The sequence below is a fragment of the Lepus europaeus genome, chromosome 21, assembly GCF_033115175.1.
Source record: "Lepus europaeus isolate LE1 chromosome 21, mLepTim1.pri, whole genome shotgun sequence".
In the NCBI taxonomy this organism is placed as follows: domain Eukaryota; kingdom Metazoa; phylum Chordata; class Mammalia; order Lagomorpha; family Leporidae; genus Lepus; species Lepus europaeus.
Genome location: NC_084847.1, coordinates 20,946,413 through 20,970,947, shown reverse-complemented (window position 1 = coordinate 20,970,947; position 24,535 = coordinate 20,946,413).

Sequence of the window (24,535 nt, the reverse complement as noted above, 5' to 3'; positions counted from 1 at the left end):
ATCTGTGAAGAACTAGTTCCTTGTTTCTTTGAGATTCTATATTGTTCTTCTGTTTTAAATTTCACTGATCTCTACTCTTTATTATTTCCTTTCTCTTCTTGCTTTAAGTTTATTTTGCTTTTCTTTCTCTATGCTCTTGAGGCATTAGCTTAGATTATTGATTTGAATCTTTTTTCTACTATATATAAGTAAAGCTATCACTTTCCCTCTCAACACTGCTTTAGTGTTGCCTACCAAGTTTGATGTACTGTTATTTTCATTCCATTAAATGTATTAATTATTGTTTCCTTTGAGATTCCCTCTTTGTCATTGGCTTATTTAGAATTTGGTTTCATATTTTTCAAGTGTTCAAAGGATTTCTTTTTTTTTTAAGATTTTATTTATTTATTTGAGAGGAAGAGTTACAGACAAAGAGAGAGACAGAGAGAAAGGTCTTCTTTCCATTGATTCACTCTCCAAATGGCCACAACAGCCGGAGCTGTGCAGATCTGAAGCCAGGAGCCAGGAGCTTCCTCCTGATCTCCCATGCAGGTGCAGGGCCCAAGCACTTGGGCCATCCTCCACTGCCCTCCTGGGCCACAGCAGAGAGCTGGACTGGAAGAGGAGCCAGGACTAGAACCGGCACCCATATGGGATGCCGGCACTGCAGGCAGAGGATTAACCAAGTGAGCCACGGGGCCGGCCCCTCAAAGGATTTCTGTTATCAGTGCATTGCTGATTTGTAATTGGATTGCCTTGTGATCAGAAAACATACTCTGTCTCATTTCAAGTATTTCGTGTTTAGAGATCTGCTTTATGACTCACAACATTGTGATTGCATTCACTTCCAAGGCAGGCAAAGTCTTTAACAGCAAATAGAAGACCACCAAGCAATTGGGCAATCGAGGGGTAAGGAAAAAAAAAAGAGATCCCAGGCAAGCAAAGTAGTCTCTTAGAACAGTGTTCTTTCTCAAAATTCTTGCTGCTATGAACAGAGTGAAAAGCTGTATCGTCCTTGGATTCAGCAGCTGCAGTGCAGGGCACAGTGGGGCTGGGATCCAAGATGCACTTGTGGCTGGTTCTTGAACAAAGACAATCTATAGAACAAAGTCCCCTCATGGTGTAGAAAGGAGCTAAGTGGAAGGGGGCAAGAATAACAAGGGTGGCAGATGGACTTCAGGGAGTTGCAGTTTTATGATAAGATGGTCAGCATCCTAGGCTGGGGAGCCACACTTGACTTCAGACCCTGGCTCTGCTACATCCTGGCTTTGTGAACCTGGTGGTTTTTTAGTCTCTGATTTTCCATAATAGAATATATAGCATAATTATATTTCTTTATGGAATTTTGGGGGTTGCTGACATAATGTTTATAAAAGCATGTGTAGAGCTCTACAAAATATCGGCACTTTATCTACTGTGGTCTTGTAGGCTGTTGAGGGCACATTGTTTTCCACTCTTCACATCTATTCCATCCGGGTCTATGCCATGTGACATGTTGATCACTAGGCTCCATGGCAACCTAAGGATGAGGTCATCTTGAATTAATATGAGTTGGACATCCTTTATTTCAAATGCTTATAAGTCCCAGGGCCTGGTAAATAATTTTTTGGTTTTTTTTGTCAAGGTAGCTTTTGATAATGGTGACTTCAAAGCTGGTAATGGTAGTGCTGTTTTGCTTGTTTTTTGTTTTTTTTTTTTTAAATCAAAGTAACAAGTACAATACAAGTTCACTAACAGCTAAGAAAATAGCAAGCATGTGTGTGTTCTTTCTTGGCCCCTCCACATGGCCACCTCTGACATCTGTACAACAGCCCTAGGACTCCACTGGCACAGCTAAGAAATGGAAATACAGATGAATGGGGCCTTCATGGTGGGCCCAAGAAGACCCTGCTGTCTCCCAACCAGCTCTTCCCTCTCTACCGTCCCATTAGGATGCACTGGTCTGACTAAGAGGCTCAGGATGGGAAACATTTAGGAGATAATCATCCTACTGCTGCAACCCGTGGCTCATGGATTAGTTCCTGGGATTGGGCAGAAAGTTAGATACTTCCTGACCTGTCCCCATCAACCCTTCCAAGCAAGGCCATTCTTGCCCTCTCTGGCCCTGGAGGATGTGGAAGCCCTTTGTAGAGCTCTACAAAATATCGGCACTTTATCTTCTGTGGACTTGTAGGCTGTTGAGGGCGCATTGTTTTCCACTCTTTACATCTGTTCCATCCGGGTCTATGCCATGTTGATCACTAGGCTCCATGGCAACCTAAAGATGAGGTCATCTTGAAGTAATATGGGTTGGACATCCTTTATCTCAAATGCTTAGGACCAGCATTAGGTGTTGAAATGTTTGCCCAGGCTTTATTGGTTGAGAATCCTTAATCTGAAAATCAGAAATGATCTGAAATCCAAAATTTTTGGAGCACTGACCTGACACTCAAAAATATTCAGGTCTTGGAGCATTTTACATTTCATATTTTAGGATTAAGAATGATTAGACTGTTATGCATATAAATACACACACATATAAATACATACACAACAGTACTTCCAAAAGTTTATGAAAAAGATAGAATTAGAAAGTAAGCTTACTTAGGTGCAAAAAGTTAGAATTTATGCTTCTTCATAATGCAGATTTTTCACTAATTCTTTGAAGACTTCCCATATTTCTCAAGGATGTTTTAAAGATGATGTGCAGCTCCTTTTTTGCCCCCATATTTGATCTTTATAGGATCTACTTCAGAATCCCATGACACAATGAATCTCAGGCATGATGTCCCTGGTTCTGGCCTAAAGGTTCTAGTAATATGAATGTCAATTGGTTCCTGAGTCTCAAGTCTGAGCAGAAGGAAGATGAAAACAAGAAATTACAGAAAGTCAGGAGAAAGAGCTTTGGAGTTTATTAAGGAGTCTCCGCATAGTACAAAGAAATAGATATTTGGAAAAACAAGAGATCAATGTGTTGACTGAATCACTCAATAGGTCCACTCACTTACCAGTGCATAGCCATGGCTCTTGGCATTTTGGAAGAGAATGGATTTTTATTGCTTAATTCTGTGTAAGTGAAGAACTAGTGAATTGTAAAATCCTGTTGCTTAACATGTAACATTAAGTAAGTATTGAACGAACAAAAACAAAAAAATCAATCCCAGGTTTAGCTGCATTTTTTTTAAAGAATTGAGAATAAAGTGTCAATACTGCTCTTCTCTCTATTCATATAAGGCTGTAGTGAGACATGTTAGCAGCTTTTGCAATATGTCCACATTTCCATAAACTTTTTGAAATCCCCTCACAGGAGCCAATGAAAATGTATCCAAGCCCAAATTCTACCATTTTTGTGCCCTCTGGCCAAAGACCTCTAGAACCCAAGAGTTCTTTTTCCTTTTACCATGGACAGACCAACACTCTCTATTCTTGAAACATCTCTTAGAAATGTACTGATGACTTCCTTTATGGAGAGACATCCTACCATTTAAGTTACTTGTACAATTACCACGTTGGATAGCCAGATTTCTGCTTGTCCTTTGGAATCATTCTCCGTCCTCCTTTCCATCTTCTTCCTAAAAATAAAAGTGCTGGGTATATGCAAGAAGCAGAATTTGAAGGCTGACCCAGAACACAATCTTTGATTTCATTTTCACGGCAAGTAAAACAAATAGATGGACTCTTAGGGCGGCTGCAATTCAGTGTGATAGGCACCACAGAATTGGAGCTCAGAAGGGGAACTTTGAGCTCTACCCTAGGGTGGGCACAGAAGGCTTTCCTGAAGAGGTGGACTTTCAGGTGAGTCTTCACAGAAGAGAGAGAGGGGAGAAAAAAGATTTCTAAGTGGAGAGGAAGTTAAGAAAGATTCCACCCAAGAGATTAGTAGCTCTTCATGAGATATGAACTAGAAATTGACAGGAATCAAGACAAGTAGGCAGAGATTGGCTCGGGAAGGGTCTCATTCTCTACACTGGGATTTTTTTTTTAAGATTTATTTATTTCTTCGTTTGAAAGTCAGAGTTACACAGAGAGAGAAGGAGAGGCAGAGAGAGGTCTTTCATCTGATGGTTCACTCCCCAATTGGATGTAATGGCTGGAGCTGTGCTGATTCGAAGCCAGGAGCTTCTTCCAGGTCTCCCCTGCAGGTGCAGGGGCCCAAGGACTTGGGCCATCTTCTACTGCTTTCCCAGGCGATAGCAGAGAGCTGGATAGGAAGTGCAGTAGCCGGGTCTTGAACCTGCACCCATATGGGATGCCGGTGCTTCAGGCCAGGGCTTTAACCCACTACGCCACAGCGCCAGCCTCCTAGGATTTTTTTTAAGATGTATTTATTTATTTGAAAGTCATAGAGAGAGAGAGAGAGAGAGAGAGAGAGAGAGAGATTTCATCCATTGGTTCACTCCCCAGATGGCTGCAATGGCCAGAACTGGGCCAAGCAGATTCCAGGAGCCAGGAGCTTCTTCTGGGTCTCCCATCTGGGTGGCAGGGACCTGAACACCTTGGCCACTTCCACTGCTTTCTCAGGCACATTAGCACGAAGTTGGGGAGCAGCCAGGTCTCGAACCAGCACCCATAAGGGATGCTGGCATAGCAGGTGGCGACTTTACCCACTACTCCAAAATGCTTGCTCCTGGGATAGTTCTTGATGCTGCCAATGATGGTGGCCATCTGTACGTTCATAAGCTGGGCACGAACATGTTTTAATTTGATTTTAAGAAAGCCCTCTTGGCCGGCGCCATGGCTCACTAGGCTAATCCTCTGCCTTGCGGTGCCGGCACACCAGGTTCTAGTCCCGGTCAGGGCACCGGATTCTGTCCCGGTTGCCCCTCTTCCAGGCCAGCTCTCTGCTGTGGCCCGGGAGTGCAGTGGAGGATGGCCCAAGTGCTTGGGCCCTGCACCCCATGGGAGTACAGGAGAAGCACCTGGCTCCTGGCTTCGGATCAGCGCGGTGCACTGGCCACAGCGCACCGGCCACGGCAGCCATTGGAGGGTGAACCAACAGCAAAGGAAGACTTTTCTCTCTGTCTCTCTCTCTCACTGTCCACTCTGCCTGTCAAAAAAAAAAAAAAAAAGAAAAGAAAGAAAAAGAAAAAAAGAAAGCCCTCTCTCTGACAACATTGAGGATGTATTATAGAATGGGAATGTCAAGACCAAAGGCAGATGAATGAGGTAAAGGTTAATAAAGATGGGGCCAGTGCTGCAGCACAGTGGGTAAAGCTGCCGCCTGCAGTGCCGGCATCCCATATGGGCGCTGGTTCAAGTCCTGGCTGCTCCACTTCCAATCCAACTCTTTGCTGTGGCCTGGGAAAGTGATGGAAGAGGGCCCAAGTGCTTGGGACCCTGCATCCATGTGGGAGACCTGGAAGAAGCTCCTGGCTCATGGTTTCCTATCAGTGCAGCTCCAGCTGTTGCGGCCAACTGGAGTGAACCAGCGGATGGAAGACCTCTCTCCCTCCCTCTCTCTCTCTCCCCCCCTCCTTTTCTCTGTGTAACTCTTTCAAATAAATAAATAAATCTTTTTTTAAAAATAGAGTTAATCAGGATGATTCGTAGCAAGGCACTGCAGTAGATACAGGACACATTAGATTTAGGGAGGAGAGCAACTTGCAGGTGTGAAGCAAGTACCCTAGTTCAGGCTGTCCTCGCTCCTCACCGGGACCACGTCAGCAGCCTCCTGAGCTGCCCTCTGCTTCCAGTCTCCACCTTCTAATCTGTCTCCTACTGGAAATCTCCATCTAAGAAATAGAATGGGGGATGGTGCTGTGGCATAACAGGTTAAGCCATCGCCTGCAGTGCCGACATCCCATATGGGCTCTGGTTCGAGTACTGGCTGCTCCACTTTCAATCCAGCTCTCTGCTAATGACCTGGGAAAGCAGTGGAAGATGACCCAAGTCCTTGGTCCCCTGCACCCTTGTGGGAGACCTGGAGGAAGCTCCTGGCTCCTGGCTTCCACCTGGCTCAGGTCCAGCTGATGTGGCCATTTGGAGAGTGAACCAGAAGATGGAAGACCTCTCTCTCTCTCTCTCTCTCTCCCTTTCTCTTTTTCTCTCTTCCTCTGCCTCTCCCTCTCTATAACTCCACCCTTCAAGTCAGTAAATAAACCTTTTTTAAAAAAAAAGAATTAGAATGAATCCAGTTGTTTAACTGCTTGAAAACCTGTTTGCTCCCTGTTACCCATAGCAGTAGTTCACAGGGAAGGAAAGGGTGGGTCTCGTTTCCAAGGCGACAATTTTCAATGTCTGCCCATACTGGTTTTTCCTCCTCAACTAACTTCTGGTGGTGGTAGGAAGATGTAAGAAGAGGGTGATTCCACTGGCATCTAACAAGATGCACTAAATAGCCCGCGATGCACGAGACAGCTTTGCACAACAAAGTGTTGTCTATCCCCAAATGGCAGGTTTGAGATACCCTGAGTTACCGTGTAGAAACCCAAGCTTCTCACATTACTTCTTTCTGCCCAGGCTCGTTTAAGCTTTAAGATATCCCTGCCCCATCTTTTTGTCCCTTTGCACATGCTGCCAGCTCTTTGTGGAATGAGTTTTACTTCTCTAATAGAGGAATTTTTCCCTCTCCTATATTTTCTGTTCCCCTCTAGTGCTGTTAGAGCCACCTTCCTAAGGCCTTTGGAATTGACCCACCCAAGGACAGTTGTCTCCCTTTTATATTTAAAAATATATTGTGCTCTTCAGATTACAAGAGTACATTGGCTGAAATAATCCAAAATCCTGTATATGCAAAGTCACAATTTCCCTGAATCCAATTGGCCTTCATGCTTCAGAATCTATCATAGGCTTCTTTCTAAGTTGATAGTTGTAGATTTAATCTATATTTTCTATTTTATTTGCACACATGCAAATATCTGTTGTGACACCACAAGCAATATATATCTGGTCTTCCTCAAGGTTTCAAACACAGAGCCCCTAAAACCTTTGAAATTTTTCAAAAGATGGGAGTAAGAGAACATCTTTTCCTGTGTACTATAGTCCTTTTCAATCATTGAGTTTATGCTACTGGGGCGACTTTTAGAGGATGGGGGCTGGTTGCCAGCACACCCAACCATGTGATCAGATGGGTCCCTCTCCAACCCCCAGAAAAGGGAGACGAGCTGGAACGAATGCAATCACCAATAGCCACTGATTGGTCAATCAAGCCTCCATAATGGAACCTGCTTAGAAACCTTACACACCAGAGTTCATGAGCATCAGGGATGGTGTACACATCTCCATGCCAGGAGGGTGTCACATGTCCAGTTTCATCAGGCACTCAGGAACTTCTAGATCCCTTCACTGGGTGGTTCTTCTGTACCCTTTAGAATACACTGATAATAATTAAAACGTTACCCCGAGTTCTGTGAGGACACCCCAATTTGTAGCCACATCAGACAGACATGCGAGCAATCCTGGGCCCCACTACTTGCAATTAATGTCAGAAATTGGGGGGGGGGCGTCTTGCAAAGACTGAGCCCTCCACCTGGAGGATCTGTGTCAGAATTGAATTAAGTTGTAAGGCACCCGGTAGCCAATGTCCATGTGCAATCGAAAACGTCCCTGGCACAGAAAACCCACACATTATCAGAAGAGTTGTGACTACAGAAACTGCGTTTCCTTTGCTGCAATTTAATGAAGGTTGTATAATAAGTGTGGAGTTTTATTTTCTGTTGTTTTCCTTTCTCCGCTTGCAAATTGTATAACCAATTAACTCATGCTAGCAAAACAGCTGTAAGTTCTTCTAAGCCTCTGTGTATTTCTGTGTAACTATTTGAAAATTCACACACACACACACACACACACAGAGCCTTTTTGTCATTGTTGGTTTAATAAAAATGGTATTACAGGAAACATTTCTTTACCTTTCTTTTCTTATTCAACAGGACTTTATAGAAATCCCCTTGTTAACACTTATAATTCATTCTCGTAAGTGGCTGTGAAATATTCTGTTGTATAGATTTTTTTGACCTTTTCTTTGTCATCGGCATTTATTTTTGCTACTAGAAGCAACGATGCTATAAACATCCTGGTGTATGTGTCCTAATGTATTGATGCTTTTATTTCTATGAGTTGGATTCCCAGAAGTGGAATTGCTGGGTTGAACAGCATGTTGTACTTTTAATTTTAAGAGATATTGCCATTTTACTTTCCAAAAGAACTATAAAATTTTATACTGCCTCCAGTAACTTTTGAGACAACAACTTTCCCTTTATACCCATAAGAATAAGTGTAATAATTCTTAATTTTCTTGCCAAATCTTTGGCAGTAAAGAGATTTTTTTGTTAAAAACAATTTAAATTTTCTTGACCATCAATGAGTCTGAACTCCAACCTCACATCATATATAAAAAATATATTTCTATACACACAGAGAATTGGATACAAATACTCAAAACAATAAAAAATTAGAAACAAACTACACACAACTGGATAATGGATAGACATAAATAAAACCTAAATTAAAATATTAGAAAATACTCTAGGAGACCACATAGCTACACTGTCAAGATAATGAAGTTTTATTAACAGCAATAACAAATCGAGGTTGCAGAAAGATATATGAAGGTATTTCTAAAAGTGTGTGGAAAAATAGAAGATGAATTTATTTTAGTACAAACAATTTTTAAATCTATGTATCATTTTTTCATGATACACATTTTCCATGAACTTTTGGTGGACCTGTCATACAGGCAATTTGAATGTAAGTTGGTATTTCTATGTCAAAATACTTTGTAAATAATATCAAGAGACAAATGACAGATTTGGTAAATATTTATAGCAGAAATGATGCACCGTGGCTGAGAATCTGTAAGAGTTGATGAGCTGTTACACACTGGCCATAAAGAGGCCAATAACTCAAAATAGTTTTTATCTAGTCATCCTAGTGGGTAGAGCAACACTGTAAAATAATTGACTTAGTTCACCACAAAATGAATACATAATTATTGTGAAAAACTGAAACCTACAAATGTTACAAGTGGATTTAGAGGACAAAACTAATAACTTTCTGCATGAGACAGCGTCCGGGCAGGAGACAGATGATCCACTCAAGGGATTACAATGGAGAGGTGAATGAGGGTGCAATATAGGGACATATGGGCGTGGTGGGCAGTCCGTGAGAGTGATGACAATGTCATTGAGTTCCAGCAGCATCGGAACCTCATCACACTCCAGGTTTAGAGTAGCTAAAAGATGGGAAGACCTGCAATGCTGTGGATTAGGCCACAAGTGGGAATGCACACATCTCGTATCAGAGAGCCTGGGGTCAGGTCCCACATCTGCTTCTGATCCAGCCTCCTGCTAATGCACCTGGGGGATACTAGATCATGGCTGAAGTACTGGAGTCCCCGCTGCTTACATGGGGCCCCAGATGGAGTCTCTGGCTCCTGGCTTCAGCTTGGGGAGTGAACAAGCAAATGGAAGATCTCTCTCTCTCTCTGTCTCTCTGTCACTCTGCCTTTCAAACAAAGAAAGAACTCTTTTAGAAATAAATAAAAAATAAAGCAGCTATAAGCGAATAGTTAATGTGTCCAGATCAATAAGGCTCTATGGAAAAAGCAGTTGTGTGATAGAAGCTGAGACAACCGGGAAATGTAGACTCTACCAGAATCACAGCAAAGCGGGTTAAGAAGTGATTAAAGAACAGAAATACCCACCCTCTTGTCTTCTGGTCTGTGGTCATGGAAGCCCATGAGCTAAAACCAGCTTCAAAATAGAGGGCCAGGGAGCCCTAGCCATCAGATGCATAGATATCAGCCTCCCCGGGGCACAGAGTAGAACAGTGAAGGGTGGAGACTGGGTCACGGTGGGCAGGCAAACTGAGACTAACACACACATCCCTCCTATCTGTCAAGTTACCCTCAGTCCTGGAGATAGGATAACCCTCATTGTCGTTTACCGTTTGGGCTTATGCTATCAGAATATTTTCAATGCAGAGTCTTATCTAGCCCCACTTTTTCATCCAAAGCTAATATGCTTGATATTTAAACAGCATTAGTGGGTCCACAAGGAGGGAAAAACGGCACCATCCAAAAGAAAAGAAGCCAATGACATAAACTGACATTCACGAGTGGGAAAAATACATATGGATAATATAGACCAAAAAGGATCAACCTATTTTGTAGTCAAATAGATGCAAATTAAAACAACCACGAAATGCCATTATTCATCCATCAAATTGACAAAGAATAAAATTACATATGGAATACCACCTTTTGTCAAGGGTCTGGTGAGATAGTACTTACACCCACTGATGGTAGGGAGTATAATTGCTTTATTCTTTCTTGAGGGTAATTTGGCAAGATGCATCAAAAGCTTTATAAAGCTATTTACATCCTTTTCCCCCAGTAACTCTACTTCTAGGAATTTATTGAAAGGAAACACTCAGGAATGCACATGTGCTGTTCGACCAGCGTTATTTATAGTAGGAATGAATCACAAGAGCATCAATTTTCACAATAGAAGATTAGTGAAATAAATTATGATATGGCCATACAATGAAATATTATGAGGCCATTAAAATCATGTTGCAGGGGAGTATTTGGTGACATGAGATGATGCATATGCTGTTCTATTAAGCGTAATAGCCCACGTGTAAACTAGGATATATTATGCATTCTATGATCGTCACTGTGTATAAAACCTCCTAATGTGGGGAAAGGTTACAATAAATGTTGTATTCTGTAGACTTTTCTATATTTTCCACAAGAAGTATAGGAGGGGTCTTGAATTTTCATTGCTTTCCGCCAAAACAAGCTAATCATTTCATTCCAGTTTTCCACGAACTTTTTGAAATACCGTCGTATTTAATGATTGATATAAATTTTGTGAAGACGGGCAGAGATATTCCACCCAATAATAAACCTATGTGGCCATAGAAGAGAATGCTTCTGCCTATACATGTAGTTACGTTAAATTCACAAATAAGTTGAAAATTCCTAGAACTGGAAGGGGAGAAAGTAGTGCTCTTTGAGATGTATTGTTATGCCAAACTACAGAGTTATTCTTTGGATACATTTTTGTCTAGATGTAAAAACAATGTTAGGATTTTTGGGGATCTCTATTCTGGAAGAAACAAATTAAATTATCCCTTTGCATGAAGCCCAGCCTCGTGTCCTGTCTCCTGCCAGCTCTCTAAACTGTGAATGCTAATGGATGAATCAGACTTCCAGTGAATGGAACAGGATGAAGGCTGAGAACTCCTTCTGTGAGACTAGCTGTACCTTGGTGGGTTTGACTTTATAAGTGCTTAAGAAAGCTCAGAAACAGAGGTCACAACTTCCGGGCTTTCTAGAAGCAACCAAAGTAGCCATGTATACCCAGATATATTTCCGTCTTTACACCCACAGATTGATCAGTTGGATCAACACAGAAGAAAAACACAGGATTGGAGCGGCAAAACCAATAGAATAAGAAAGATTTTCTACTTTGTGGGAGTAATTATGTCATCAGTTTTCCCCATAGTTTGGAATTAAAGGCATTCAAATCTATTCCATTCTCTGCCCTTTTTTGGATACTATAACTACCCAGGTATCACAGTAACAGGGAGATTGTGCACTGGAAGGGGCTGTGGCATTTGGGTCCTTGTGGATTTATAATCACCATTAAATAGTAGCTGTAACAAACTCTGGAAGGTTTCTGTTGGCAAGTCCTAGTGGGTGAGGCCCAAGGCTCTATAGCTCCTGTGTTTCTGTTAGTCCCTGCAGGATCTGGGAGAAGTTACTTGACTTCTGTTTGCACCTGCTTCTTCAGCTGCAATATGGGAATATTAACAGCATTTGTAGCAAAGGATTCCTTTAAGGATTTAATTAGTTAGACTTGTAGAACAATGCCTGGTATTGTTTCCATTCTCTTGAATAACACATAATCATGCACTATTCAACCTATTTAGAGTGTAGCTCCTCAAATGGGAGCAAGTGCCAACAGTCATGGAATCACCACCATGAACAAGAAACAGAATAGCTCCTCACCCACCAAAATCCCTCTGTGCCTTCACAGTCAACTTCCTCCCCGATTCACAGACCCTAGCAATCACATATATATTTCCTAGCATCATAGCTTTTTCCTTTTCCAAGATAGCACGTAAATGGATCCATACAAGATGCAGCCTTTGATTTTAGCTTCTTTTCCTGGGAATAACGATTTGGAGATTCAACTGTGCTGGTCTGTGTGTCAGTGTTCATTCCTTTTCATTACTGAACAGTTCTCCATGGTGGAGCGCTGACCACAGTTGATGCATTTATCTGTTGAAAGACACATAGCTTGTCTCCAACGTGGAGTAATGCCAAAGCTTCACACACTCTCACAGGGGTATTATTGGTGAGCATTAGCTTTTGTTTCACTTGAGAAGTTCATAAGAATGGCACTACTGACCAGCACAGTAATTGTATGTTTAATTTACAAGAAGTTGGCAAATATCTTTGCAAAGTGACTATACCATTTTGCCTTTGCAGCAGCAATTGAGAGTTATATATGCTTCTGATTTAGTAGCACTGGGTATTGTTAATTTTTTAAAATTAATTCTAATAGATAGGTAGCAGTATCTCATTACAGCATCTCGTTGCATTTCCCTAGTGACTAATGATTTTGAGACTCTTTTTGTGTGCTGATAAGCCAAATTTATATTTTCTTAGGAGAATGTATATTAATTCATGTTTTTACTGAATTGTTTCCTTATCATTAAAATTTGAAAGGTTTTCTTTTTTAAACCACACATTCTGGATACGTGTCTTTTATGATGTCAATCATCTTCAAATATTTTCTATGTGGTTGGTATTTCATTCTCTTCCCATTTTTTGAAGAATTAAAATTTTAAATTTTGATTATCTTTTAATTGTCTGTTGACTCCACTAAAGACAATTAAAGCATCATGAATTACAAGAAAAATACAATTTGGTTTAAAGACAAACACTTGAAACAATAATTGCACATATATGTTGATTGGCACTCCATGTATGAAGAGTTCTTTTTGACAAGAGTGTAAAAGTGCAGAGCTGTAAAAGAGTACACTTCTTTGCATCCTATTGAAATGTTGGGAGGTACTAATTTAAGTTTGATTGTTATAAAGTTGATGTTAATATCTCCAAGGTAACTACTTCTTAAGAAACATAAAATATATATAGAAAACGAAACGAGAAGGGTCTCAAAGTGGTACACTAGTGAAAGGAACCAATCACAAGATAAGGCAGAAATGGAGGGATAGGGTGGGGGAGATAGAAAAGCTAAAGATAACAAATAACAAATGACAGAAATCCCTCCTTATTAGTCATTATATTAAAAAATTAATAGATCTAAATCTCCAGTTGGAAAGCAGAGAATGGCAGAGCGGATTAAAAGAAACAATATGCAGCTAAATGATATCTATGCAAGAGACTCCCTTTAGTTTCAAAGAGACAAACAGATTAACACTGAGAAGAAAAAAAAAATCATTCCACTCATGTAGTAATCAAAAGAAACCTGGATTGGCTATGCTAATATCACACACAACAGACTTTAATCCAGGAATTCTTTAAAGAGAAAAAGAATGTGAGGTCAATCAAAGGGGCAATGCAGCCAGGAGATGTGAGAATTACAAACATGTATTCAACTAACATGAGAGGTCCTGTTTATATGAGGAAAAGCCTTCATACTGCAAACATGTAATTTTATCATAAAAATGATCCAATTTGGTTCAGCCTAACTTTACTTTTTTAAAATGCTAACCAATAACTGGATGTAATAGTAGCCTATGTAATCAGAAGACATGTATAAGTTTAGTTTTTAAAAAAAATGCCCAATACTTTAAAACCTACAAAAGAGAAGATGCATTTTTTAATTAAATAATAAAGGTTAATCTTATCTCGTTTGCCAAAATTTACATAAATAAGTGAATTGGTATTGTTGAAGTGATTTTTTTGGGAGATGTTATTTAATCTAACATTCAAAATATCTATATTTCTTTTTTAACTTTATTAATATAAAGAGAACAGTTTTCATGTATTTCATAGGTATAGTTCAAATGTTGACATACAGTACAGAGACATAAAGTCTTACACTTTTTTTTTTTTAAGATTTATTTATTTGCTTGAAAGTCAGAGTTACACAGAGAGGAGAGGCAGAGAGAGAGGGAGGTCTTCCATCTGCTGGTTCACTCGCCAATTGGCTGCAATGGCCGGAGGTGCGCCGATCTGAAGCCAGGAGCCAGGAGCTTCTTCTGGGTCTCCCATGTGGGTGCAGGGGCCAAAGGGGCAGAGAGCTGGATCGCAAGTGGAGCAGCCGGGATGAACCAGAATCCATATGGGATGCTGGTGCTTCAGGCCAGGGCATTAACCCTCTGTGCCACAGCGCCGGCCCCCAAGTCTGCAACTTGAATCTCACAACTTTATCTGTGAGTTAAGAGCAAACACAGGAACAGAAAAAAGGTCCCGGACAAACGAAACATTGGCAACCGAGATGCTGTCTCCCAAGATAGACTTGATCTTCATAAACTATTCATCTATTTACAGAGATCCCCAATGATCAGATCATAAAAATAAATTCCCGACCTCCGCTGCCAACAATCGGGAATAATTTATTGGCTGTAAATATAGCAAAAGCAAAATAGAAATGCAAAATTAATACAGAGAAGATGAAAATTAGAAAAATGGCATCAACAGAATGCTGCTGGTGCTTTTCAGTTCAACTAAGGAGAGCCTCGAAGAAGACGCTCCAGCCTTAAATCAGGCGTAAAGTCTCTCCTCTACCAGCAGCGTTTGCCTGGCTCTGGTGCGTGAAGCCACTGTACCTGCTGTCAGATATTTTCAAACAGGTTCAAATCAAGGCCTGCATACAGATGTGAAGTGAACGTTTTTAAATGTCCTATTCAATCTAGGTGCAACTTTTCTAACTGGCCCAGAAGAAAAAAACAATTAAAAATCAACATAGGACGATTGATCAAGACTATTGAAATGAATACGTAAATAGAGGTATTATTGACTTTATTACCCACAGCACAGTGGGGAGACAATCCAATCTCTGTGGACCAAGATGAACTCTGTATATCCCAGCGTCCTAAATCTTAGAAAGGCAATGAAATCTCTCAGAGACAATGCAATGTTAGGATAAGATAAGCCAGTGTCCTTTAGACAAGGCAAAATTGTCCATCAAAATACACATTTAGGCCGACGCCGTGGCTCACTAGGCTAATCCTCCGCCTTGCGGCACTGGAACACCGGGTTCTAGTCCCGGTCGGGGCGCCGGATTCTGTCCCGGTTGCCCCTCTTCCAGGCCGGCTCTCTGCTGTGGCCCGGGAAGGCAGTGGAGGATGGCCCAAGTGCTAGGGCCCTGCACCCCATGGGAGACCAGGAGAAGCACCTGGCTCCTGCCATCGGATTAGCGCGGTGCGCCGGTCGCAGCGCGCCTACCGTGGCAGCCATTGGAGGGTGAACCAACGGCAAAGGAAGACCTTTCTCTCTGTCTCTCTCTCTCTCACTATCCACTCTGCCTGTCAAAACACACACACACACACATTTATTTCTACAATGTTAAATTCACACAGGAAGAGTTCTTTCTAGGACCCCAATAAAACTTCAGCTTGCCACATGTCCATCCATGTTTTTCCTAAATATATTTTTTCAAGAAAGGGCTCATAACAATATTTCATTAACATCTTTCCATAGGAATGTTTGAGGAGTTATATTGCAACTTTAATTACTTCTATTAAATGAATTTAATCTATTGTCAATAATTTCTTATTATTGAACTTTCAAAGATAGCATGTGTTTTCCCTGATCTGGGGTCACTAAAAGAGTCCCTGAATGTAACGTTTAGGAGTGAAATGGACATTTTGAGGTTCGATGATTGTTTACAGTCCTTGTCTCTTCTGTTGAGGAACAGTGTTTGTTGTACTCTTTACTTCGTGTAGTGTTAATCTCATGAATAGACAGTAAGCTGAGGCCAGTGCCATGGCTCACTAGGCTAATCCTCCGCCTTGTGGTGCCGGCACACCGGGTTCTAGTCCCAGTCAGGGCACTGGATTCTGTCCCGGTTGCCCCTCTTCCAGGCCAGCTCTCTGCTGTGGCCAGGGAGTGCAGTGGAGGATGGCCCAAGTGCTTGGGCCCTGCACCCCATAGGAGACCAGGAGAAGCACCTGGCTCCTGCCATCAGATCAGCGCAGTGTGCTGGCCGCAGCGCACCGGCCGCGGCGGCCATTGGAGGGTGAACCAATGGCAAAAGGAAGACCTTTCTCTCTGTCTCTCTCTCTCACTGTCCACTCTGCCTGTCAAAAATAAAAAAAAAATAAAATAAAATAAAGAAAGTAAGCTGAAAATAGATCTTTGTAAAAATTAAGAGTGGGAATAGGAGAGAGAAGAGGAAGAGGGTTGGAGTGTGGGCCGGAGAGAGGGTAGGGGAGGAAGTATCACTATAGTTTCTGAATCTGTATATATAAAACTTAAAAATATTAAAAAATTGCTTTCCTGAAAAATATTGCTTTGGTAAAATATATTATTTTTGATAAGGACCTATTATAAGGTAACACTCTTCACTTATTTAAAAAGAATAAAAGCAGTCCCTTCCCAACAGGACACTGATGTTGAGCCCAACTGGATCTTGCAGGTAGAGTCCCAACTGCTGGGGGTACTGGGGTACTGTCGCCTACAATCTCTTCCGCACTGTCACTCACCTCTCTATCCTATCAGCCCCGAGGTCACCCCTCTTGGATATGACTCCCTCCGGTCCAGATCCTACTTCTCTGGCCGTAATATACAAGACTCAACCCATGGTTGCCTAAACTTCAGCAAAATGCAATCTGCACGCCGTTTTCCTCCCTGTATTGAGTTTACTTAACAAACCAGGATGGATACTGTATCCCAATGTTCCATGCATTTTGCAACCTCTTAAAGATCTATTTATTTGAAACGCAGAGTGACCGAGAGAGGGCGCGAGACAGAGCATATGGCCAATTTTATTATCTCCCATGTTGAATACAAACAACAAAGACACAGAGAATTTAGTTTACCCACAGCTCCCCAGTTAGCAAGAGTCGGAGGTGAGATGAACCAGCACCAGTCACTTCTCTGCACCTTTGTCGATGAATAACAGTGAAAGTTACTGCACACAAGTAGGACAAAGTCTGGACTCCGAAGTTCTATGCATTTTTCCAGAAGAATGTAATTTATTTAAACATCTCAGAGAACCCCTTCATCCTTATTTTCTTGAACCACGTGCTGCTCAGCCACGGCGGTGATGGAATTCAGGCCCACAGAGCTGCAACTCCTACAGCCTTGCTTCCTTGAAAGGAATCACGCTCTGTCACAGCATCCAGACTTATTAGGACATAACCTTCGCAGCTCCAGAGAAAAGGTCCATTTTAACTCAAGAACAAAAGAGTTTCTGAATTTGTTTCGGGGGTTAGAGAGTGGCGGAGACTTTCATTGTGTCGGATCGCCCATTTTTTTTTTTTTCCCCATCTCAGCGATGTTGAACATTCAGCCACGTTTGTAGGAATCCAATGACTCCTGCAGATTCCACAAAGCTGATCGAAGTTGCAAACAGCAGAATATTCGCAGAGATCGAGGGAGCACAACAAAACTCGGATTTAACCAAAGGAATACAAGTGAGCGTGCAGCAGCAGCCAGTGGCAGAGCCCTATAATGTCACAACATCACGTTGAAGGTTAAGACGTAATTGAAATCAATGTTATAGCACAGTGTATCCTCCAGCTTCTGCGCACTTTGAGAGTGCATTCTAATTTCGTCTTTGAGCAATTCATTTGCCTTAAGCAGGCACACTATTAGGAGGGTGTTTTTATGATATTGCCTCGCCACGAGGTTTGAATTCGGTTAGATAGTGGCAAACAAGCTTATGATAGATTGGTCACAAAATCACGGCATCCCCACAGTCCTGGAGATTTAAGAGCAGCAGTCCCAGGCAGGATTCTCCCGCGGATACAGGCACGGGCTTCGATGCTGGAGAGATACGGGCTCCGGGCTGTGTTCCACCACATGCAGGGAGAGCTTTAAGTCAGTCACTTGACATCTGAATCCAGGCAAGCTCCTCCGTACAATGGAGTTGTTCTTGGAATTCAATGAGGAGTCCTAGGAAAGACTCAAAGCTGGCATTCACGGACATTTCTGTGGAACCCAGGCCAATCCAATACATCAAGCCCGGGGTGCCTGACACCTCTTCCAGGACGCTTTTCTTAGTCACCCAAGCCAGGAATGGTTTGCCCACTGTGAACTCTTTTAGCGCTTAATTATTTATTAGTGACTTTGGTGAGGCATGATTTACATACTTTATGTAGGAAAGAAAAAAAAAACTTTTTTTTTTTTTTTTTTTTTTTTTTTTACAGGCAGAGTGGACAGGGAGAGAGAGAGAGAGAAAGGTCTTCCTTCCGTTGGTTCATCTAACTTTCAAAAAGATCCAACGTGGGAAGTGGGATACACAGCAGACTCATAGAATGGCAGATGTCCTAAACAACACTCTGGCCTCAGAATCAGCCCTTAAGGCATTCGGATCTGGCTGAAGAGCCCATGAGAGTATTATAGGCATGGAAAGCCAAGATACCATGGAAAAGAAAAAAAGAAGAAGACCTAAATGAAAGATCTCTGTGAGTGAGATCCCAGTGGAAAGAACGGGGCCATCAAATAAATAAATCTTTTTTAAAAAGAATGCCACCCTTGGGAATCTGCACATGTTCAGCCAGGTGGAAGCTCTCTGAGCCTTAGCCTTTTGGGTTTTTAGGGAGACTTCATTGCATGGACAGCCTGTAAAACAGGCTGGTGGGGAAGCCAGCAAGGTGGTGTTTCTTCATTTGGAGCGAGGCCAGGGCACCTCGGGAGCAGGATTCATCCATGACTTCCTCACTGAGCTTCCATGGCAGGCCTTGGGGAGTGAGTTATGAGCCAGAGACTGACTGCAAATGAAAATTAAGAAATCTTTCACAATGTCACACGTACCCCAGAATGTATGTTTGAAGTGTGCAGTAAGATGCTTTTGGATAAATGTACTGAGTGTGTCACCATGAGCCAGTTTATTTTTATTTTTTTTATAATTCATTTTTTTGACAGATAGAGCTAGACAGTGAGAGAGAGAGAGACAGAGAGACAGAGAGAAAGGTCTTCCTTCCGTTGGTTCACCCCCTAAATGGCCACTATGACTGGAGCTGCGCCGATCCAAAGCCAGAAGCCAGGCGCCCCTTCCTGGTCTCCCATGTGGGTGCAGGGGCCCAAGCACCTTGGCCATCCTCCACTGCACTCCCGGGCCACAGCAGAGAGCTGGACTGGAAGAGGGGCAACCGGGACAGAACCGGCACCCCAACCGGAACTAGGATCCAGCACCCATATGGGATACTGGCACCGCAGGCGGAGGATTAGCCAAGTGAACCACAGTGCTGGCCCCAAGCCAGTTTCTTTTTAAAAAGGTTTATTTATTTATTTGAAAGAGTTACACAGAGAAAGGAGAGGCAGAGAGAGAGAAAGAGAGAGAGAGAGAGAGGTCTTCCATCCGATGGTTCACTCCCCAGTTGACTGTAACGGCCGGAGCTGCACCGATCCAAAGCCAGGAGCCAGGAGCTTCTTCTGGGTCTCCCACGTGGGTGCAGGGACCCAAGGCCTTGCTGGATCGGAAGTGGAACAGCTGGGACTGGAACCAGAGCCCATATGGGATGCCAGCACCGCAGGCGCCGGTCCCCATAAGCCAGTTTTACAACTGTTTCTTCATTCTAGGAATATTCCTCTATTTCTAATTCCTGATTACTGTAAAATCCCATTCCTAAGCCCAGATCCATAGCATATCCATACAATGAAATGCGATTCAGTAATTAAAAAAGGGATACACTATTGACGTATAATACAAGATGGATGAACCTTATAGATAAAATGCTAAGAAGCCACACACACACACACACACACACAGAGAGAGAGAGAGAGAGAGAATATGATTCTATGCCCAAACAGCACATTTTCTATTTTTATCTTCTTTGGATCTTTGGATCTTTGATCCACGTGTAGGTCCCTACCCTTTCTTATTGACCTGAAAGAGAGATTTCAGATTCATTGCTCTCTTCTTAGTGACTTAGTGAAAAGCCTTGTAAAACAGTGAGATGCTCAAATCTATGGAAGTGTCAGGTCTACAGGAAACAGCTAAGCCTTGTTGCTAGCAGCCAGCATTAGCGCTATGTGAGTATGTCGTCTTGACACCAGCAAGAAAGGTTACTGAGTTTCCAGAGAGAACCACTGCATGGAGAAAGGCCTGCTGGTAGCCTCATTCACCCCGCAGCCAGGAAACAGCTCCGTTTCTTGGGATTCCACTTCTGGAGACAGTTACTGAGCTCCTGTCATATATCAGGAAACACTGGGTGTTCTGTTCTCAGTTTTAATTCTTGCAATAGTCCATGAGATGGGTCCTAATACCATTCCCACATTGCTGGTGTGAAAAGTGAGGCTTAGAGATAGGATTAGGAGCTTGCCCAAGGTCACTCAACCTTTAACTTGGAGACGGGTGCATCACAAGTTACAGTACCTCATGTTTCTCTAACTCTTCACCAAACAGGTGAGAATATGGTAATAGAGAGGAATCGCTTGCCTAGAATCAATCTTCCATTCAAGACTGATTTATAAAGAACAAAATAGTAACAATAGTTAATACTTAAATGGTGTTTACCACAAGCCAGGTATGATTCTAAGTGCTTTACATATATTGACGGCTTAATCTTCCCAGCAACTCTGTGAGATGGATACTGCAATTATCTGTGCTTTACAGATAAGACAACTAAGACAGAGAGGAATTAAATATCTTTAGCAGCATCTTATAGCTGGAAACAGACAGAGCTGAGGTTTGAACCCCAGGCAGGCTGTCTCCATTGCCTGTATTCTACCTCGTCTTATCAAAGAGCCCTGTAAGAGCCAAGTCCACACTCCTTGTTTCTCAATTCAAGCACAGGGCGTGGCTCAAGGGAGGCAACGAATACTTGCAAATCTCGAAACACACCGTGTACTCCCAACCTGTGTGTACTGATGGTCCTCTTCCCCACTTAATGCTGTATAATTGTTCAGACCTGGTATCTTAGGATCATTGGTTACTATCCTCACCCTGTCTTTTATGACCTTGTCTAAATATGATCAGAGTCGGGGAACTTGGAAGGCTTCCATAGCCTTGGCAACTCATGACGACAGCCTAGGGTGGTTACTGGTGCCATAAACTAGAGTGTCAATTTGTTGGGTCAACAACAGGAGCCACTGTGCGCTTGCTCCTGATGTGGGATCTCTGTCCTTAATGTACTGTACATTTTGATTTAATGCTATAACTAGTACTCCAACAGTATGTTTCACTTTGTGTTTCTATGTGGGTGCAAACTGTTGAAATCTTTACTTAAGGTATACTAAATTGATCTTCTGTATATAAAGAGAATTGAAAATGAATCTTAATGTGAATGGAAGGGGAGAGGGAGCGGGAGAGGGGAGGGTTGCGGGTGGGAGGGAAATTATGGGAAGGGGAAGCCATTGTAATCCATAAGCTGTATACTGGAAATTTATATTCATTAAATAAAAGTTTAAAAAAAAAAAAGAAACAAGCATTCACATGGGAAAGAGTGTTAATGACATCCTCTGACCATTCTTAGAGTCTCGAGCCCTCACCCAAGCTCAAGGTGTGAGACAGAGTGTGTTGACCCTAGAAGTCACGAGACTCGGCTTCTGTTTAGTCCCGGCACTGACTTTGCCTGTCCATCACTCATTGTTTTATTCAACAGCTATTGAGTCAGCACCTACTGTCCTTCACTGACCCAGGCCCCAGGGACACCTTCACGCACAAGACACTTTTGTTCTGTGTCGTTGGCCAAGGAAACACAAACAGCGACCTGGCTGATGAGCATCATGGAAGGTCAAGTATACAATGGGCAGAGGACACAGAGGAAGTGAGTCTGGCCAAGGCTTCAGCCAAGGTCTCCCTGAGCAAGCAGCTTCCAGATGAGGTCGAAAAGGAAAGCTGGACCTGGTCAGGGAAGAAGCGAGGATCATGGAGGCCAAGGCCAGGAAGAAGGAGCTGCCTCCTAGCTCTGTGTGTTTATGTTCTACTGACTGTGTCGCTGGCGGGTATTTGGAAGCCCTGAAGAAAGTGTGGTGTAAGTACTTATCCTGTGACAGACTGAGGAAAAAGAGAGAGTGACCCCAGATATGGGTAGTTTTGTAGGAAATCACAGTAGTGGAAGTCTTCCTGGTCAAATAGACTTGAACTTGAATTCCACCTGAGTTGTGAAACTTTTCTCTGGGCTGCTTTATACCCATTGCCATCCAGAGACGGAGTTCTAGGTCTGTAATTCCCTCCAACTTGGTAAGCTTTTTTTTTTTTTTTTTCAGTGTGATATGTCTAACCAATTACATAGCTAAAACCAGAAAGTCTCCTCTTGTGGCCGGCGCCGTGGCTCCGCCTGCCATAAGGGAGCCGGATTCCGTCCTGGTTGCTCCTCTTCCAGTCCAGCTCTCTGCTGTGGCCCAGGAGTGCAGTGGAGGATGGCCCAAGTGCTTGGGCCCCTGCACCTGTATGGGAGACCAGGAGAAGCACCTGGCTCCTGGCTTTGGATCGGCATAGTGCCAGCCATAGCAGCCATTTGGGGAGTGAACCAATGGAAAGAAGACCTTTCTCTCTGACTCTCTCTCACTGTCTATAACTCTACCTGTCAAATAAATTTTTTTTAAAAAGTCTCCTTTTCCGGCCACAGGTAATTATTTCATTCTCACTTGTTTCTCGGAGATCAGCTTGTGATTATCCAAAATGTCTATAATTCTAAGTAACAGGTAAGTAACCAAACTGCTTTGTGTAGGTCAATCCTGTTGCAGAATGACACCTGATCAATAGAGCTATGATCCTCAGTGTCCCCAGTGATATTATGAGCTGTATTCCCTACCAAATCACGATGGATTCTGGAGCTCCTGGGTGTATATGCTACAGAAACTCTTGCATGTATGTTCTTGGAAGGTACCATCGTCAACCACTGTTTATATCAGAAACACTGATAATGATAAAAGATGGAAATATTCCAAATATCCATATTCAAAGAATTGTGCATATGGGTGTGATTGTGTAAATTGTGGTGCATTTATATGGTGGAATGCTATCCAGTTATGAGAGTGAATCAACCACAAAGCAACCCGTGTAGGTCTCAAATTATAATTTTAATCGCAGAAAATAAGTTATGAAAGAACATATTCTTTTTTTTTATTTAGTGAATATAAATTTCCAAAGTACAGCTTATGGATTACAAAGACTTCCCCCCCACAACTTCCCCCCCACCCGCAACCCTCCCCTTTCCCACTCGCTCTCCCCTTCCATTCTCATCAAGATTCATTTTCAATTCTCTTTATATATAGAAAATCAGTTTAGTATATATATAGATTTCAACAGTTTGTCCTCCCATAGCAACACAAAGTGAAAAAATACTGTTGGAGTACTAGTTATAGCATTAAATAACAGTGTACATCACATTAATGACCGAGATTCTGCAAGATTTTTTTTTAAAAAAGATTGATTATTTTTCTATGTAATTTCCAATTTAAAACCAAGTTTTTTTTTTAATTTTAATTATCTTTATATACAGAAGATCGCTTCAGTATATACTAAGTAAAGATTTCATTAGTTTGCACCCACACATAACCACAAAGTGTAAAAATACTGTTTCAGTACTAGCTATATCATTACTTCACCTTGGACAACATATTAAGGACAGATCCCACATGGGACGTAAGTACACAGTGACTCCTGATGTTAATTTAACAATTTAATACTCTTGTTTATGGCATCAGTAATCTCCCTAGGCTCTAGCCATAAGTTGCCGAGGCTATGGAAATCTTTAGGGTTCGCCGACTTCGATCCTATTCCGACCAGGCCATAGTCAAAGTGGAAGTTCTCTCCTCCCTTCAGAGAAAGTTACCTCCTACTTTGATGGCCCCGGAAAGAACATATTCTAAATGATTCTCTATGTTTGTATGAAACAGGCAAAAACAATGTTTGGAATATAGACTTGTGTTCTCTGTTATTAGTGATGTTGAGCATCTTTTAAGATGCTTGTTGGCCATGTGTATATCCTTTTCAGAGAAACGTCAATTCAAGACCTCTGCCCATTTTGCAAAGCAGGTTACTTGATTTTTTTTTATTGCTGTACAAGGTCTTTATACAATGTACACATTAATGCTTTGTAACTTCTTAAAACACTTATTTATTTAATTATTTGGAAGGCAGAGGGATGAAAGGGGGGACACACAGACACACACACACATACACACAGATCTTTCATCTACTGGTTCACTGCCCAATTGACCACAATGGCCAGGACTGGACCAGGCTAAAGACAGGAGCCCAGAACTCCATCTGGGTCTCCCATGCAGGTGGCACGGGCCCACGCACTTGGGCCATCATCTGCTGCCTTTGCAGATGCACTAACAGGAAGCTGGATGGGAAGAGGAGCAACCGGAACATCACAGATCACAGAGTAATGACTTTTGGCCAGAATTCCTCCCACGTTTCTTCTGACGGAGGTGGTAACTCTATGAGAAGCAGAGTGAGACAAGTTTCCTAGGGTTTCTCCTAACCTGTTATAAATCTATTAATATGAATAATAACTTTCATTTTATTAGTGTCTC